We start from the raw sequence: 898 nt of genomic DNA on the forward strand, positions 1-898 counted from the left end.
TTAAGGCACCGAAGCAGCGTCCACCCCGACACGACCCTGGTCTACCTGGTGCGCCTACATTTGAGAATGCAAACGAATCTTCTTTCATTTGCAAACGAATCTGTATGTATTACCATGCCCCTGTTTTCCTTGCAATAATTAGTCATTCGAAACGAGATACTCCATCCGTTCACTTTTGTAAGTCGTTTCAGACAACTTAAAATGAACTGTTTTGCACATTGTCTAAAATGTCTTCAAGGTCTTATAAAAGTGAACAGAGGGAGTACTATAAATTAATTAATGAGTAGTTATTTGAAAAAAAATCGAAACGGTACCCACGCTAACGTGGATTAGAGTGTGTGTCACATAATTAGTTATTTGAATTAGAGTGTGTGTCACGTAGTTAATTATTTGAATTAGAGTGTGTGTCACGTAGCGATCTCCAATTCTAACGTGGATTTTGCATTTCACTGTATCCACGCTACTTTTTTAATACAAATTCATATGTATATGATGAACACCATGGTAGTGAGAAAAGTTTTGGATGGATTCAAACATATGACCTACAAAATAGCACAACAAATAGAGTCAATGTCAACTTTTCGAAACTTAGTATGGCACGAATTCGAAATAATTACCCGTATGCCTGGTCCTCGGTTCAAATCTTACAATGTACACCGAATCGAAACATCGATATTAAGTCTCGTACTATGTACATTCAAATGTTGTTTTTAGCCCCCCCCCCCCACGCACAAACGCTACATACTTCCTGTATCGGTCAATCTTCCTCTCCTAACCACCTTAGGAAGCTATCGGTTTCTAACACACGTTCATTCTTTCTCTCCATGTTTCGATCTCTAAGTCTCTCAACTACACAACCCCTTTTTCCACTCTGTTACCAAATGTATTTACCTCACAC

The sequence above is a fragment of the Triticum aestivum genome, chromosome 5D (genome assembly GCF_018294505.1).
Source record: "Triticum aestivum cultivar Chinese Spring chromosome 5D, IWGSC CS RefSeq v2.1, whole genome shotgun sequence".
NCBI classification, from domain to species: Eukaryota; Viridiplantae; Streptophyta; class Magnoliopsida; order Poales; family Poaceae; genus Triticum; species Triticum aestivum.